This window comes from Ambystoma mexicanum, chromosome 5q (assembly GCF_040938575.1).
Source record: "Ambystoma mexicanum isolate Mex_15411 chromosome 5q, UKY_AmexF1_1, whole genome shotgun sequence".
Taxonomy (NCBI): Eukaryota; Metazoa; Chordata; class Amphibia; order Caudata; family Ambystomatidae; genus Ambystoma; species Ambystoma mexicanum.
In genome coordinates, this window is record NC_090933.1 from 216,166,017 (window position 1) to 216,184,903 (window position 18,887).

General features: G+C 45.8%; 1 protein-coding gene across 2 annotated transcripts in view; it reads left to right on the forward strand.

Moving 5' to 3' along the window:
- The window catches only part of ZNF407 (zinc finger protein 407), a 2,669,902-nt gene that overhangs the window by 1,340,983 nt on the left and 1,310,032 nt on the right, over positions 1-18,887 (forward strand). The gene's annotated exons all lie outside the window — the stretch shown is intronic.

An 18,887-nucleotide genomic window follows, 5' to 3' on the forward strand; every position in this document is an offset into this window, starting at 1 on the left:
AGGTGAGTGTGACAGAACACAAAGCCATTTTGAAACCCTCTGCCTGAGTGCTGGAGACTTCCGAGGATGACCAGTTGGCGCAATTGTTAGGGGAATTGCGGGCCGAAGTGCATGCGGCTCATTCGGAGACCAACTCATTGCAACGACAGTTGGTGGTAAACAGAGATAAGACTGAGGATTTGGCTAGGCAGTTATTGCAGACTCAGGCAGGGTTGTCCCCTCTTCTGGGTGGTGTTCCTCAAGGGCCGAATCCAACACCATCATCAGTAACACATGTACAAGTAGTCATCCCGGGGAATGTACCCTTGGCCCCCCCCCAGAGAGGTTCACAGGGGATCCCAGAAGGTTTAGAGCTTTTATGAATCAGTGTTGTCTGCACTTTTTGTGCAAGCCCAGACTTTTCCCTATGGATCAGTCAAAGGTAGCCTTTGTGCTCTCGTATTTAGGGGTTCATGCAGCGGATTGGTCGGTTCTGTTGGTCAGTAGAGACAACCCTCTACTACAGAACTATGCTGGTTTCCAATGAGAGTTGGAGAAACTCTTTGCCCGCCGCAAACAGGGTCAAGCACTTGATTAGGAATTGTTGTCTCTCTGGCAGGGTAGCCAAGAACTTATCGCTTATGTTGCCACTTTAAATCGCCTGATTACTGAATCGAACTGGCCTGATGAAAAGCGCATCACATTGTTTTACCAGGGTTTACGAGGAGAGATCAAAGACGTCCTAGCCCAAGTAGTGAATCCTCCAGATAAATGTGCTGAATATATAGATTTGGCTATGCAACTAGATCACAGCCTACAGAACCGTAAGACAGATCGGGCCCATACGGAAGGTCGGAAAATTTACGTACAGCCTAAGGAAAACTCTACCCGGCAACACACGGAATCACATTCCGAACCCATGCAACTGGGGGTTCTTCGTGGACCTCTTACTAAGGCTGACCAAGAACGAAGATGCCAGGAACAACTATGTTTGTATTGTGGCCAATCAGGTCACCTTCTTCTAAACTGTCCCGCAAAGCCTCCACGAAAGACAGTAGGAGCTATGGACAGTGTCAAAGGGAAAGATGAGGCGAGAAACGCCGATGCCCGGCAGACTTAGAGGTCGGTTTGTCGAGCACAAGAAAGATTCATCTGACCTCTCATTTTGCAATTCCAGTGGTCCTGGCATCCCAGCAACAACCGAACAAGATGCACGCACTTGAAGCGTTTATTGACAGTGGCGCTATCAGGAATTGCATGGACCTAGAGACTGCAGGCAGGATAGGGTTGCACATTTTCACGAAGAGGAATTCTGAGAATGTGACAGCAGTGGACGGAACTCAATTGCTTTCTGGCCCAGTAACTCAATGCACCGCCAATATCACGTTAATTTGCCAAGACGGCTATAGGTAAAGCATCTCATTTGATCTTATCGTGGTCCCCCAGTTCCAGTTGATACTCGGCATACCCGGGTTGGAACTGCACAATCCACTTATAGATTGGCACCCCAGAATATTAACCTTCTCCAGGAAATGTAACCACTGTTATCACCAGGATCGGGAAGGGAGACGCCCTCTACCAGCATCCTTTAAGGAAATATCAGGCTTAGGTTTAATAGGAACCTTACCTACGGAGTATCAAGCATTCCATGATGTTTTTGCCAAGGAGTAAGCCAACACCCTACCTACTCACAGGGTTTATGATTGCCAAATTGATCTGATACCTGGGGCACTGATACCCTGTAGCCGGATTTACGCCTTGACCGAAAAGGAAAATGCTCACCTAAAGACCTATTTGGACCAATATCTGGCAAACGGTTTCATCAAGCCCTCTAAGTCCCTCGTAGCCTCGCTGCTTTTCCTTGTTCCCAAGGATGAGGGCGACCTACGCACGTGCATAGACTATAGGGCCTTGAACCAGGTAACGATAAACAACAGGTACCCATTACCATTGATCCCAGTACTACTCGACCAGGTGTGACGAGCCAAGATTTTCACGAAATTAGATCTTCGCGGCGCCTACCATTTAGTACCCGTCAAAGAGGGCGATGAATGGAACACTGCCTTCCGGACCAGATACGGTCTATTCGAATACCAAGTGATGCTCTTTGGGCTTTGCAACGCTCCAGCAGCGTTCCAACGCTCCATGAACGATGCTCTCAGAAAACTGCTGGATGTTTTCCCAGTTGTATATATCGATGACATCCTTATATATTCGACCAATGTGCAAGAACATGTGACGCACGTAAGAGCTGTGCTTCAAAAGTTAAGGGAAAACCATCTATACGCCAAACTTGAGAAATGCTTGTTTCATATCACTGAAGTAGAGTTCCTAGGTTTTGTATTATCACCGGATGGAATTAAAATGGACAACCGCAAAGTGGAGGCAATCATCACGTGGCCGTCACCGACATCAGTAAAGGGAGCATTTTACCGACAATTTATACCTGAATTTTTGCATCTGGTTCACCCAATCACCTCCCTGCTACGCAAAAACCGAAAATTTGAATGGACACAAGAAGCAGAAGAAGCCTTCCGAGCCTTGAAGGACAAGTTTATCTAGGCACCGTTGCTTCAACACCAACAACCAGACATCCCATTTATCGTGGAAACAGATGCCTCCAGTGTTGCTATGGGGGCTGTCCAATCCCAACAAAATCTGAAAACGGCATGCTTACACCCCGTAGCTTTCTGGTCCAGGAAGTCTACTCCAGCAGAACTCAATTACGCAGTTACCGACACAGAACTACTGGCCATTATAGACTCCCTGTCAGAATGGAGACACTACTTACTTGGGGCCAAGAACACCATCATAGCGGATCATCGAAAACCTACAGTATTTACGCTCGGCAAAAGCACAGTCATCCCGGCAGCTCCGATGGGCCCTATTCTTGTCTGAGTGCGACTTTGTGATTACATATCAACCCGGAGTTAAGAACGGTAAGATGATGCCCTCTCTCGGATAGGCAAGGGCAAAGATGCCTACATCACCCCGATCCGGTGGATATCATTCCCAGCCATAAAATTCGGGGGCTGTGTGGGGGGTCTCCCACGTTGCTAGAACTCCTGCAACAAACCGTTAGTGATACCTTCCCAGAAGATGAAAACAAGACCTGGGACAAAAGAGGAGAACAGTTCACTATATGCAATGGTCTACCTTACTACCAAGGTTGTCTTTTCCTCTCCACTTGTACTCTTCAAGACGAAATTATAACCAACTACCATAACTCGCCTCTTGAAGCCCATCCAGGGATTACCAAGACCCTTGAGAAGGTCAGGAAACATAACTGGTGGCCGACATGGCGGGAAGACGTGACTAAGTTTGTAAACTCTTGTGAGATCTGCACACAATACAAAACCTCCAGACAGATACCAGCTGGTCTATTACAACCCATGGCAATACCACCGGTACCTTGGCATACCATCTCAATGGACTTCATTACGGATCTACCTTCGAGCTCTGGATGTAGCACCATACTAGTAGTCAACCTTTTCTCCAAGATGGCCCATTTCCTAGCATTAAAAGGAATCCCTTCAGTTCAACCTTAGAACAGGTTTTCCTTGAGCACATCGTAAGGGCACATGGATTCCCCACTGTGATTATTTCGGACAGAGGAAGTCAATTTTTGTCTTCCTCTGTATACAATGCTGGGCTCTGGCAGGAACCGAAATCCGATTGTCAACTAGGCACCATCCCCAAACCGATGGCCAAACTGAACGCACCAACCAGACCCTCGAACAGTACCTTCACTGCCTCTTACATCAGACCGATGAAGCTTGGACTGAACTCCTATGGATGGCTAAATACGCCTATAACAACTCAATCCATGCTTCAACACAGCAGACTCCCTTTTATACTTTGTATGGCCGAAATCCACAAACCTCAGTGTACGACCCACTGGAAACGATTGAAATGCCTGTGGTAAAAAAGCTACATGAGCGAATAACACAAGCAGCACCCAGCCATTTACTGGCAGCCAAGGCTACCTAGAAGAGATATGCAGACCAACATCGGAGGAAAGCTCCAGATTACCAAGCAGGGGGTTCTGTGTGGTTGGCAACTAAATATATGGCCTTGAAAGGGCCCAGGAAATTTCAGCCAAAATACATCGGCCCATTTACCATTGCAAAAGTAAATCAATCCCGGAGCCATGAAACTAACCCTACCATCTAATATGCAACTACACCCAGTATTTCACGTCTCACTATTAAAACCTGTACATCCTGGCACTCAAATGCAAGTTCCCCAGGCACCAATGGTGGTTGAAGGAGAAGAACCCTAATACGAGGTAAAACATATCCTGGACTCTTAAGATCATCAAGAAGACCCTATACTATTTGATAGATTGGAAAGGGTACGGACCCCAGGATAGGTCATGGGAACCCAGGGAGAACATTCACGCACCTTGTTTACTCCGCAGATTCCACAGGGACAATCCCACCAAACCTGGGGGAGAAGGTACTCTGTTAGGAGGGGCCTTGAGGGGGAAGACTGTCATATATGCTGGGGAACAGGCAGGAGCAAGATGGGTTAGAGCCTGGCAGACTAAACCCACCTTTCAGGCATCCAACATCCATTTACCACACTCTTGCGCTCAGTTAGCCCCGGCCCCCTTTAGGGACTCTGATTGGCTCAGGCGCACTTCCTGTACACTCAAAGATGGCCCCAAGGAGACTTCCTGTGAATACCAGGGCACGTTCCAGCCTCTGGGCGTGGTTGGCTATATAAACCACGCCCAAAGGCAGACCTGTGCTTCGTGTTGCAACTGTGGCTTCGAACAACACTCTTACCACGATCTTCGACTTGTTCCTTCCTCGGCTTCGTCCGCGCGCTTCCTGGATCTCAGCATTTGGAAGAGAAAGACAGCATAAGAAAAGCAGTACCTGTAAGCGCCTTCGCTGCAATCCACCTTCTTCAGCGAGCGTGCGTGCAGTCAGCAGCATCACTTACCCAAATCTTGGAAAACCCTAAGCTAGCGTTCAGAGTTCTTGCGCGCGCCTCCTTTGTCAGATCCCTCTGAGAACCACCGAAAATCACCTGTGAAGAAAGAAAGAACAGAATTAGAACTAGTAATCATCTCGTCTACCGCATGCAGAAACCGCCGCATAGCAAGGTCTCTCAGTGACACGCTGAATAACCAGAACCACCCCGCAAACTGGAAATAGAACTTACCTGCAAATATAACCTGAACCATTGAAGCAACTGGAACTAGAACTTACCTGCAATCTGGAACTAGAACTTACCTGCAATTTTTTGACCTGAACCAGTGAAGCAACTGGAACTAGAACTTACCAGCAAGTACCCCGAACCTAACAAAGTTCCAAGGGTCTCAGAGATACAGCGCCCCTGCCTAGTTCTGGATGGAGAGCTCACCCAATCTATCCTAAAGGTGAGCCATACCCCTACACATCTATCTCAGTACACACACAGGAGGAGGGAAAGGGGGATTTGGGCCATATCCAGGCAAACTAACCAGCTCACTTCTCTCTCAACAGATACCAGTAGTACCACTCCACTACTCTGGGGAAAAGGTCTGGAAGACTTCATCGCTCCTGCAGAGAACCCAGGTGAGTGTGACACCTGTGTCCATAGTCCCCATCCCCCACACCCTTTTTCCACATGTTTAGCCCCTCCATCCTTGCCTCTGCCATGTTTTTCGCCTGCACTGGGGACAGTAGTGTTCCCGGCACCTCCCCGACATGCGAATGGCCACCATGAAAAGCAAAAAGGGACTACATGTAGTTCCCTGCTCCCCAATCCATAGTGGCCATCTTCTTTTTGAAAGTTATTTTTTAACTTGAGAAATGGCAAACACGTTTCTCAACTTAAAAATTCTATTAGTATCCGGTTACAGCGTATAAACCTCGTAGGGGGGCATTACCAGTGCAGGTAAGTACCCAGCTATTGTTTAATCCCTCGCTTCTCTCAGGCTTCTAACTGGCCTGGAGCAGCATTACCTGGCCCAGTAATGCCCCCCCCTACAGAGATGTTCGCTTAGTGGGTTTCTGGCATTCAAAGGCCATCACAAGGGACAAGGAAACCTCTTGTAAGTTCCCACCTGTGAAAAATCGATTTTCCTGTAGTGTGGGGGAAGGAAGTATTTATCTCCCTAAATGCTGCAGCTGCAGGGGAAGGAGAAAACCATTCTCCTTCACAAGCACTGCTGCTAGGGGCAATACTTACATTTTATTTTTCTGTGAGGATCACAGCTGTTGACCTAGGGGGTCTCTCTGTATGTGCTTGTGCTTCCCCATAGCATATAATTTCTGCATCCCTGAAAGACATTGCTCCGTGATTTGGATTCCTAAAACTGGTGCATCTGGCACACCTGGATGAGATGCCAAGGATAAGTCTTGCAGCCCTATTCTGGATTAGCTGGAGGGGATCATAGAGAAGTGGAGGGTAGATTAACGAAAAGGCTGTTGCCGTATTTTGGCCTCGAGAGAACCAGAGCTCTAGAGACATTGAGCTTTCAGGAGGTGGAGTTGAAAGTGGGCCTTCTTGACAAGGTCCTGAATGCGAGGGAGGAAAGAAAGAGAGGAGTCGAAGATGAGTCCAAGGTTTCTGGCTTCAGATGGAGAAGGGGGGGATCACATAGAAGATGGCCAGAGTGAGGGGAAGAAAGAGGGAGAGCAGGAGTCCCAGTAGGAAGGATCTAAGTCTTGCTGGCGTTGAGGCAGAGATCATTGGAAGTACACCAGGACTGGATGGCAGATAGGAAGTCTGGAATGATGGAGGAAGTAAGGAGAGGATCAGAGGGAAGTTTGAAGAAGAGTTATGTGTCATCTGCATAACACTGGAAGTTTGGGGAGAAGGTGGAAATTAGGTGTGCAAGCGGAACAAGGGAGGTGGGTAGGTGTTAAAGGGACAGGGATAAAGGTTGGTGCCCTGCTGGGCACCACAGGTGGAGATTAGAGGTGGGGGAGGAGAAAGAGCCCAGAATAACCTGGGATGGACAGTCATTGAGGAAGGAGGTCAGCCAGTCCAGTGCCCGCTCCGAGATACCTAAGGTATCGTGGAGCCATTTCATAAGTATGGACTGGTTGACCGTATCAAAGTGGAGGAGAGATCACGTAGAATGAAAACAGCTGGAGAGTTGGAGTCAAGAGATGCAAGTAGTTCCTCACGGGTGTTTAGAAGAGCAGTTTCCATGCCTCTGGATGATCAGAATCCTGATTGATGGTTGTGTAGGCAACCAACAAGTTCAGTGTGCTGGGTCAATTGGGGGGGATCACCAGCTTTTCCAAGAGTTTCCTCAGGAAGGGGGTGATAGATATGTGATTTTCAGGAGGGGTGCACAAGGGAGTGCTTGAGGGAGGAGGGAAAAGATCCAGTAGCAAAAGAGTGGTTGCAGAAATCAACAAGTGCAGGGGCCAGAGAGCCAATGCTGTCCTTAATGGATCTGGAGGAACAGGTGGAGACCTTCATGGAGCAGACCTCTCTGGTGACCTCATCAGGGGGGAGCGGGTGGAAGGAGGAGAGAAAGGCAGAGGGAGGGATGAGAGGCAATAGGAACACAGAGGTGGGCGAGGGGGAGAGTGACACAAGGGTGCTCAAGATGTCCTGAGTTTTTGCAGTGAAGTGTGTGGCCAGTACCTTGCAGAGGGCGTGTGAGGGAAGAGGTGAGGAGACTGCAGAAGGGTTGGCTAGTTCTTTGCAGATTTGAGTTCAGCTGTGCTGTTGGATGCACCAGACACTCGAGCCTGGATGTGGGCCCTTTTCTTGGACCAAATGGAGAGTCGATATTGCCTTTCGAGTAGGTGACAGGCCAGTTTGTTAGAGGGTGAGCCTGAGGTCTGCTACTTCCGTTCCGTTGCTCCGCACTTGAGTTTCAGGGCTGCAAGTTCGCAGTCGTACCAGGTGTTGAGCTTGGAGGTATGTTTCAGGCAGATCTTCATGACTGGGGCAAGAATGTCAAGGGGATTAGTGATGGCAAGATGGAGGTTGCTTAGAGCAGAGTCAAAAGTAGAGTCTGTAGTGGGGAGAGAGGGGGAGATGAAGGGGGATGCGAAAGCAGCAGCTGACACTTGTTTCATCGGATGGTAGTTTGTGAACGAGGTTGGCAGGGCTAGCGGAGGTGCAGTCAGGGGGCCGTGAGGAATCCGGTGAGAGGAGAAAATGGTCTGACCAGTGGAGTGGGGTGATCATTGGGGGGGGGGAGAGACATCAGTGTGGATGAAGGCATCAATAGTGTGTCCAGCCAAATAGGTAGGACCAGAAGGGAGAATAGAGAGTGAGAGCTAGGTGCAGGTCACTGAAGAGAGTGGATCCCGTGATTGAGGAGTCATGGTGGATGTTGACGTCACCCAGGAGAAGTGTAGAGGTGGTTGTGAGGCGACAGGAAGAGAAATTTGGTTATTTAGAGAAGAACAGGGTAGTAGAGCCAGGTGCCCTGTAGATAGTGGCAATGGTCAGAGAGGAGGTGGGAGAGATGACCAGCTTGCAAGCCAAGGATTTAGTGCAGCCAAACACAGGTGTATGCTGTTATGGACGTCCATTGCAAAGTACTGGGAGCACAACTATAAAATGTTTTTATACATACTTGGCCTGTGAAGACCATGAATGCTGATCTGGGGTGGACAGAAGTGCAGTATCAGTAATCCCACTTGCTGAATTCTGATCAGGTGTCTCCATGAAGAAAAGTTGAATATGATTTCCTGGATAAATAGTTCCATTAAAAAGGTATGCTGGTAGTAATCTGTACATCCGATACATATTTCGTGTACATCAGTGTATGTTGCTAAAATGCCAATAGCCAGAACGATTTTCATGGGTGGCACATTACCGAAGCAACCTCACCAGTCCGTTAGTTAAATATAAGCAGCACATTGCCTCTGCCTGCATCAGTAGCAAGGACAGCAGGCTTTCTCAAGAATTGCATACTTTTCCAGCGTAAGAAATTATTGCAATTACGGATGTGTGGATATTGCCTTAAAGCATGGCTTGGATGTTTTTGGATATCTGCCTATAAAACCACAAAACTTCATTTTCATTATCCCATTAGGCACACATGTTTTAAGGTGAGATGTTCCGTGCATTCTCTTTGATAGTCTAAAATATCTCAAGACTGCCGCACTCCATCGTATCCTTGACGTTTTTTAGCGTTTGATACCAGTGAAGACGTGCTTAGAGTTGCATGTCGAATTATGGAATGTTACCACTGCTAAAATATTCTCTCTCTCTCTCTCTCTCTCTCTCTCTCTCTCTCTCTCTCTCTCTCTCTCTCTCTCTCTCTCTCTCTCTCTCTCTCTCTCCCTCTCTCCCTCTCTCCCTCTCTCCCTCCCTCCCTCCCTCCTCTCTCTCTCTCTCTCTCTCTCTCTCTCTCTCTCTCTCTCTCTCTATCTCTTCCCTCTCTCTCTCCCCCCCCCACAAACACTCACTCACACTCACTCTCAGAATCCTGCAAAAATAAAATATCGAACAACCTCCCTTGTTGAAAATCTGAGCTCAGTACCAGGTGTTCATGGTTTTGGGGTTGAACTGAAACATTTTAAACGTGGATAAGCCCTAGCGTTGGAGTTGACTCCCATAATTCCTTACTTACGATGCTGGGTAGGGCTGATGGGAGTTGTAGTCCAAAACATCTGAACGCTTGTATCTTTTGGGACATTACACGTTAAATATACGCAGCACGATAACACTTTAGGTAAAAGCAATGAAAGGAAAAATGTTGCCTTGAGAGTGGAGTTAAAAAGAAGGATACGAACCAGAAAAAATTGTTTGGCTTGTTTGTGGTTTGCCAGGTGCGGTTTCGTTTTGTGTGTGGGGCAGATTGTCCTTTTAGTTCTAAGCACGTATGACATTTGAAGATGTGCAACATATCCCACTCACAAGTACTGTCCAGTATCATCAAACCTACCAACAGCTCAACTCTGGTTCTTCAAATGCCTTCACATTCCCCACAGTGGGAATTGTGAATGCAACGCAATAACTAAATAATACTATGCATCAGTTCTGATTATGCAAGAAAACCTCTTTTTATATAACTACCAAAGTTAGATAGCTGCAATTTTTCTGACGTGTGGCTTATATCCAGTTTTATTGACATGCCAACTTTTTCATGGCATATGGTGTATTGGAGCGGAACGTGTGCCTTATGCATCATGGCGGGAAATCCATATTATGACCATCCACATTTGACAGCAGACCTCTATTTTCCACAATAGTTCCCAGTGGTTTTACTTTTCTTTTCAGCTGGCATTGTGTTAAAAACGTGTCTTAGACTCTGCTGCCTGGCAGTCGTCAGACAACTCTTGTTAAATGCATGGGTTCTGTAAGACATTTGGTCCTCAAGCAAGAGATTGCCTGCTGGGTAGTGGACTGTTATTGCCAGTAAATGGGCACAGTACATTTTTACAACTAACGCCACACTGAGTTTAGATAACCTTTCATATTAACTAACGTATAAGTGTAGAGCAGGTCTTTTTCTGTCTTTAGTGTTTTTACATTTTTAATACAGCATCTGCCTATATATATATTTATTTTGTGAAGGAAACCAATCGGAAGCAGACACAACCAGATAATACATTCCTGATGTGAATCCTTGGGCTGCCTTGCAATTCCTAAAGCCTCATTGTCATCGAATTCCTGATGAAGTAATTTGGAAATTACAAAAGCTTACAAATAAATATCTTTGTTAGCCTAAGTAAGGGATCATCTTGTCTTTTTTGGAGCAACATTTTTTATAAATCCAAATGACTTGAATAATTGATACCAAACTCTGGGAAAATCGTTCAAGGGCTTTTGTTTTTGATTGCAGGGGAGCCGCCTAAGGGAGATCCCAATCTCGTCCCTCAAGCTCCCGTGGGCTGCCTCCATCATATTTATGGTGAATCTGAGCATGTCGTCCCTTTTCCCCTAGGGGCAGACCTTTCTCATTGGGCCAGGGAGTTGTGTCCACAGTACAACAGTCTCCCTGGGGGTGGTACACAGGGGAAGATCACATGAGAGAGGAAGCCCCTTATGGGATTAGGGACAACCCTTCTCAGAGAATGCGGTATAATCCTGCTTTATATCAAACCCCCTCCTTACCGAAGTCCAACCCTTCTTTCCTATCTTTAGATGGAGCCAACATTCTTTGTTGTACAGTCCTTGAACCTAATATTTCAGATCTGACAGCTTCACAGCTAGCCCTGAGCATTATCAAAGACTTCTCAAGGATCCTTAGAAGATGAAAGGAAATAAAAAAAATGTTCTGCTAGCCATTCACTACAAAGGGTCTTTGAGGTAGTAGTTGTTTAAATGGTGCCGATGCTCAATAGAATAATTGTATGCAAACAATCTCCAATCTATCAACACTAACAATTAATCAAACACAGATTAAAACTCACGCACAATAATGGCCACCACTCTGCCTATCATAGTTGTGTATATTACAGATAAAGATGTGTGTGGCTCTAAATCATATACATGCTGCTAACCAACATTACATTGACTGTTCCAGCTACTTATTTAAAACAATAAATCAACAGGTTATCAATGAGACTTTTATGAAATTATATCAATTCTAGAATTGGCCTGTTGCAATAGTTTATGTAAACAAAATCTCAGAAATATACTTCTAATGGATTGTGTCCTCACATGAATTCCTCATTTTAGATGTATTGATAACCTGCTTTGTAGTCTCAGCAGTTGTCCAACAGCAGAGTGCACTCTGTGTCATCAAGTTGGTGCCCCTCAATGGTTACCATTCCCGCCTCCGGACGTGACATTGATGATTGTATAAATAGTACGCACTCTGCCCATTGCCCCAGTTCCATTTTTCTGCATGCACAGCACACTCTCGGAGCGGTTTGACTCGCCTCTCTCGACAAACGTCTTTACCCTTTTTGAATAAAACCTCCATGATGTCTACGCTGAAGACATGCCTCAACAGATGTACTGACTGTGATTCGAAGATGTTGAACACTGATCTGTACATCATTTTTCTCTGGTGCCTCGGCAAAGAACATGAAGTCATAGAGTGCGGCTCCTGCCACTGGACAAGCAAGGTCTTGAAGGAGAAAAGATTAAAGCTCGCCCTAGGTTGTTCAGTTTGCAAGTCTCTGTATTCCACAACTTCGAAGAGAAAATCTTCTGAAGGTAGATGATCCACCGGAGTCAAATCTCCAGAAAGGCCCAAGAAACAAACTCGAAAAAACAAATGGTCAAGATCCAGGATCGATTCCCGTCATTCTTCCGCTTCATCACGGAAGAAGTCGAAGAAACAACGCCATCGTTCCTCATCCTCGGACTCCTTGCTCGACAAGCATCAAGTAAGTTTTCCCAATAAGACTGCTTCTGCGGCTGATTGGGAACAGTTCTGAGAAAAGATGATGGGGGTCTTTTCAAAGGCGTCTCCTCCTGTTCCCTTGAAGGAGCTGAAAAAGGCTGTTGAACTCACCACATGTCCCAAGATCGACAGGGAATCCAGCATGGCGTCGACCCAAATGCCCATAAATCCGAGACTGAAGATCTCAGGGATGTCGTCTCACGTAGTGTCAACAGCATTGACGCAAAACATCTTCTCTGATTTCCTCCTTGAAGGAGTCGAAGTGGAAGGGCCCTTCGACGTCGACCTCTGAGACAACTTTGAGTTTTAAACCCAAATCTAAGACGGATTTCTTCAGATCCTTTAGGTCCATTTCTGAGGAAGGTAATGTGGTGCCCTTTGGGTATGAAAGTTTTGGAATTCACAATGTTCCAGAAGAGTTGGTCTAGGACCAATCCCGGCTTAAAGACCTAGCCACTTGTCTGAAAGAAGCCAGTGGTCTGGTTACCCCTCCTGAGGTGAAATTTGACACACCATACATAAAGACTCTTACAAATGTGGCCTATAGAGCAATCCTGAACAGAGTGATTGTGTATTTGGGTTGGGGTTGGGTTGGGGGCATCCTGCTTGGGACATTACCAGGATGACCTTAGAGTCATTTTGGATAGGGGTCCTCCTAAGATGTTTGTGCTGCCCTTCCATACAGCACCAAGGAGCCTTACTTTGGTAAATTGGAAAAAGCCAACCCCACTCCTGCTGTGAACAAGGAATTGGTGAAGAAGTACAAACAACCTTCTGTTGACCCTGACTTCCTTCTCAGGCACCCTTCACCAGAGAGTTTGGTGGTGCAGGCGGCTACTTCCACCTCGCAGGTCAAAGGTTATCCGGCCGCACCACCCGGATAGGGACGATAAGAAGTGCGACATACTGCCAAAGAGGTTATTCTCTGATGGAAGCATGTCATTGAAAGCCATCAATGCATCTTGTGCAGTCGTGAAATACACTTAAACATGCCATTTTCCAGGCGGCAAAAAACATTCCCGAAGGGAAGATGAGGTGCCTTCAACAAGCTCATTGATGAAGGTAAGGATGCTTCTTCCTTCCATTCCCTTCAGTCAGGTCTTGATGTGTCAGACTCTATCGGCCGATGTATGGGCTTGAGTGTGGTGATCAGGAGATTTGTGTGTTTACGCAAGTTTCGATTGGCCTCCAGATAAAATCAAGGCTCCTGTACATGCTCTTTAATGGGTCCATCCTTTTTGGACCAAAGGCAGACAACAGCATAGAAAAGCTACAGGCTTTTAAGGCTACAGTGAAATCTTTAGGGGCAGCCATTCGTCAGCCGCAACAAGAACATCCGCCTACACAGGCCTGGAGAGGGCTTTCCTTTCGCTACTACTCCTCTTTTGCCCAAAGTGTAAGCGGTCAGGCTATCCAGCGATGACAAAGGAGAGTTATTGTGTGCCCTCCGAGGTCGTGGAGGAAAAACTGCTCAGGTAGCCACCTCCTCACTGCCCTCTGCCACAGCCCCAAAACCTCTATGAGCACTTTGCTGACAGGACCCCGGTGGGAGGCAGGTTGACCCAGCATCTACAAAAATGGCATTTCATTACTTCAGATGCCTAGGCACTACAGACGGTGGCCGAAGGGTACTGTCTTCCATTTCTACAAAGACCTCCTAGGTTGTCCCCAGAGCGAGCAATCTCTTTGGGAACCAGATCCATCCTTGTACAAGAGATTATTTCCCTGTTGGAGAAAGGTGCTGTAGGAAGGGTTGGTACTCCACCTATTTTCTGGTTCCATAGAAAGGCAGAGGACTGCGACCCATCTTGAACCTGAAACACTTGAACAAGTTCCTCAGGAAGCACAGATTCAAGATGGTCACTGTTTAGCAGATCCTCTAGGCTCTTTAGATCCAGGATTTCATGGTGTCACTCAATCTTCAGGATGCTTATTTTCATGTGCCTATATATACCAAGCACACCAAGTACCAGAGGGTCGCCATTGGCAGTTCGCACTATCAGTTTTGAGTAGTGCCTTTCGGGCTCACCTCCGCCCAAGGGTCTTCACCAAGTTGATGGTGGTGGCAACAAATCCAGGGAGGAAGGGAGGGGATTCATAGCTTTCCCTACCTAGACGCTTGGCTTATCAGAGCTTGTTCTCCCAAACATGCTCTGCAACAACTCAACAGCACCTGCCACTTTCTCCACAAACTTGGCTTCACCTTCAATTTCAAAACATTCAAGGTCACATGCCAAATATACAATTCATTAGAGCTGTCCTGGACTCTTTCTCAGGGAAGGCTTCACCTCCTGGGTTGAGGGCTCAAAATTTCTTGCCAGATGGTAGCGAACGCCCAGTAGCTGCTGACATTCGACTTTCTGAGGTTGCTGAGCCTCATGGCATCCTGCATCTTCCTGGTCACAGTAGCCTGCCTAAGGATGAGTTTCCTTCACTGGGCCCTCAGATCCCAATGGTCATAATTCTCAGGCAGGATGACAGACCTTTTTCAGGTCCCTTGCAAGGTCACACAGGATCTCCTGTGGTGGGCCTGCAAGAAAAATGTGATGATGGGGCAACCTTTATGGCAACCCTGGTCGGAGATTACTGTAGTCACAGATGCTTCACTCAAGCGATGGGAGCTCACATGAGCAATCTCGCGATCAGTGGACTTTGGTCTCCATCAGAATCAAGACTACACATAGAGCTGAGGACAATCTGGCGCTGATGGCCTTTGGCAGTGGCTAATTATACTCATGAGCACAAAACATATTAATTATAGGTCAGAAGACCCTGGAATTGACAAGGATACCATATTGGCAAAAAAATAGAGGGGAATTACAATTTAAGAATGAGAAACCTCAGTTGTCCATGTGATCGGATCTATGTGATTATTGCAACGGCCGAAAATGCCGACTTTTTTTTAAAAAACCCTTTACACCACATATATATGTGGGGGGAGACCACCGCAGCCCCCCTCCCCCAATATTAATATTATATTCTATACCCCCCCACATAAATATCTGGTGTAAGGGTGGACCAAGAAAAAAAATAATCAGCATTTTCAGCCATCGTAATTGTGAGGGCTACATTTTGGTACGATTCCATGAGATCGGGTGTCTCACTATGTTGAATTAGGACCCAATAGGAAATAGTTGAGTAACTTGCGAGAGGTGTTTAATGAATAAATACACACACTTTTAGGATTGTTGTAAAGAAAACACTTATGTTACAGCACACTTATATTCTAGCTTTGCATCATTGTGATATGTATTTTTTAATGTTTTAATTGTTGTAATGTAGTTTAGTCATATATTTAACTTTTTTGATTATTCATTGTTTGTTTTTTATTTTTTTATTTCTATAGCGCACCGAACCCAGAGGTACCTGGGTGCATTGTAGCAAAAGGTTACAATAGTTACAGTTGGTTAACATCATTATATCCATACTTATAGTAACAATCACACATTGCAGGTTTGTGAAGATAGTAGGTACAGAGGGTAATAGACATAGTGATGTTAGTGTTCAAACAGTACAGTAACATTCACACATTACAAAGTCATGTTAAGATTGGTACAGGCGGTAATAGTCCTATTCATATATTACAGTCACAATCAGGAATTGCAGAGTCATGTTGAATTGCAGAATAGTACATATTGAGGGATGTAGGCGTGTAGTCCCGCTAGGGGAGTTAGACCCTCTCTGTAAGCCATGTAGTAGCTTTTCTCTTGAAGTCTATGAAGGACTGAGTAGTTTTGAGGGTCAGTGGGATAGAGTTCCATAGCTAGGCTGTCATTATTGGAAAGCTACTTCCCCATCGGATCTCTTACGTTTATATCTCGGGACTAACAGGCAGGAAGAGTTAGTCGATCTGATGACATGCATTGAAGTCCTAATGGTAAATTTCTCTGTTAGGTAAAGAGGGGCAGCATGGTTAAGAGGCAGTGTTTTTAACGTGAATGGATAGCCAGTTGTGCTGTCTTCTAATTTCTGAAATATTTTCCCTACTTGGGATACTCAAGGCCGATCTAAGTGCATTATTTTGCAATGTTTGTAATTTATTTGTAACGTATTTGCTAGCGCCTAAATAAAGACCATTGCAGCAATCCAACTTTGATTGTATAAGGGCACTTGCCAAGATCAGGCAATTCTCATTGGAGAGCAAGGGTTTACAAGCCCTGATCAATTTACCAGTGTACGCTGTGGCTGAGGCCGTAGCGTTGACTTGTTTGCGCAGGTTCAGTGTAGAATCTAGATAAAAACCAAAGATTTTTACCTCTTTGGCCACTGGGATGTTATTCCCATCAATATTAAAAAGGACATAGTCTAGATGAAGTTTAATCAAGCTAGCTGGGGAGCCAAGAATCATAAGATCCGTTGTCATCATTTAGGCAGAGACCATGTGTGGCCATCCATGCCTGAATGATTGAATAGATTTTGTTCTGTATCATAGATTTTGGTCTGTATCATAGTTCCCTGTAAGGGGAAGGAGGATCTGAGTGTCATCTGCATAGTTAGTGTAGGTGACACCCAGCTGGTCCAGATTGTCGAAAAGGGGCTTCGTGAATATGTTATACATAGTTGAAGATACACAAGAGCCTCGGGCGACATCACATGTAATGGGAATAGGGCCTGCTGCTGCTGAGGGTGAGAAAACTCTCATGGTCCTATTGTTTAGGAAAGATTGTATCCAGGTAATAGCATTCTGAGAGAACTGAGCTGCTGTCGCCCGGTGATTGCAAATTATTTGGTGATTGACCAAGTCAAACGCAGCCAAAAGGTCCAACAGAAGTAGTAGTGCCATTTTCCCATTGTCTTTAAGATCGTCCATCTGGGTTTTTAAATCAATCAGCGCTGTTTCGGCCCTGTGTTAAGGTCTAAAGCCAGATTGCCGAGTCCCTAGTAGATGGTTGATCTTAGATATTCCTGTATCTGCAGGTAGGCGACCCTGCCCAGTATCTTCAATAAGAATGGGACCGTAGTAATAGGTCTGTAGTTTGTAGGAATAGTGGGGTCCAGAGATTGTTTTTTAAGGAGAGGAAGTACCCAAGACTCCTTTAGGTTGCTGGGTACAACCTGCTGAGGTAAATGAGGCATTAATTAATTTAGAGATGATGGGCGCCAGGTCTCTAGCGGCGTCTTTAATTATTTGGCCGGGACAACTATCTCCTTGGCACCTGGAGGGCTTAAGGGATGCAATAATGTTTTGGACCTCTGGTATGGAGACTTTAGTGAATTTGTAACATTGCGGGGGTTTGGCCTTCTGCTTTTTAGAACAAGGTGATGTCTCGGATTTTAGTACATTTAGACGTTTGGTAGCAATTTTACTTTGAAGAGTATCTATTTTATTGGAGAGAGCATTATGTATGTCTGTGCACCATTGTTTATCCTTAGTGCAGGGATCTGTTCAAGGGTTAGGAGTCTCCATTTCTCTGAGAATAACAAAGAGCTCTTTGGTGTGGGAGGAGGCTTGGTTAATCCTATTGTAGGTTTGCCGTTTAGTTCTTAATATTTCTTCTTTGTAGTGGGCTGAAATAATCCTCAGGTTAGTTTTATTTTCTGCAGATGGGAGAAGTTTCCATATGGGTTCTAACTTTTTTTTCTCAGCTCGTAAGGTTTTTAGTTTTAGCTGTGGTGTGAACCATGAGTTCAGGTGGGCTTTTTGTTTGCTTTTACGCAGTTTGAGTGGGGCAGTAGTGTCCAAGGCTTGGCCATAGTGGAGTTGTAGACATTAACTAACACATCTGGGTCCGTGATATCCTCTAAGGAATTTAAGGTGGGGTCTCAAGTGGTAGAATGGCATCCACAGTTATGTTGTTTTTGTTCCTTGTGCGGCATGGGGCGCTTTGGTTTATACCCAGTATTGTTGGAGATTAGGGGTGAAAATAATGACACACACACACTAGAAATGACAAATGAATTGTAATAAAGTTCTAAAGTTGGTATAGTTGAATAAAAATGAATAAAAAGCACTCTAAGTAATACAGAGTAGCCATTCTGCTGGAATTTAGGTCCAGGGCAGACAAAGTGCAGAGTGTCTAAAAGTAAAATTGCATAGAGATGCCATTTGGAAAATTGGAACAAGAATAAAGGAAACGTTTAGCATGTTTCTGTTAGGAGCAATCTTTGTTGTACAGTGTATTCAGACCACAGCTCCTAACAGTAGGCGGTGCACTTCTGTTAACAGATAATGACGGACAACACAGTGACAATACATTACCTCAACAAAGGAGGAGGTGTAGGGTCACTACCACTGTGAAGGGAGGCAATACAGTTCTGGTTTTGGGCACTACAAAATGGGATCTCTCTGTCGGCTGCTGACCTAGCTGGGAAAGAGAAAACAGATGCTCTGAGCAAGCAGAGCATGATCTTCCACGAGTGGGAGTTGGCCAAGGAAGTCCTTCTAAAGATCTGTGGCCTTTGGGCAACCCACCAAGTAGATCTGTTCACGTCGAGTAGCAACAGGAAATGTGACCTGTTCAGCTCTAGGGAATTTCCTCAGAGAGGCGCTCTGGGGTATGTGTTCACTGGGGGATGTGTTCATAGTGGACTGGGAATTTCCACTCCTAAACGTGTTGCCAACAGTCCCTGTCATTCCTCATGTAATCAGAAGGTTGAGGACGTTCAGAGGACCTGGTACCCAAACCTTCTAGACATG